Genomic DNA, 254 nt, shown 5'->3' on the forward strand with positions numbered 1-254 from the left:
GTGACCTACCATTTTTAGCTCATCTGACATAGTCAGATGCAGCTTGTAGAATCGCATGATCGTCCGTCCGTCCGTCCGTCCGTCCGTCCGTGCGTCCGTCCGTCAACAGTTGGGCACAAATCTTAACCGCTCGACGTACGGTCACGATATTCGGGACGTGGGGGGGTAATCCGAAAACGAGTTGGGATGTTGAAGCTGGGGGTCAAAGGTCAAAGGTCAAGAGGTCAAAGGTCAAGAGGTGTAAAAGAAGGGGT

The sequence above is a fragment of the Priapulus caudatus genome, unplaced genomic scaffold (assembly GCF_000485595.1).
Source record: "Priapulus caudatus unplaced genomic scaffold, Priapulus_caudatus-5.0.1 Scaffold34, whole genome shotgun sequence".
Lineage (NCBI taxonomy): Eukaryota > Metazoa > Priapulida > Priapulimorpha > Priapulimorphida > Priapulidae > Priapulus > Priapulus caudatus.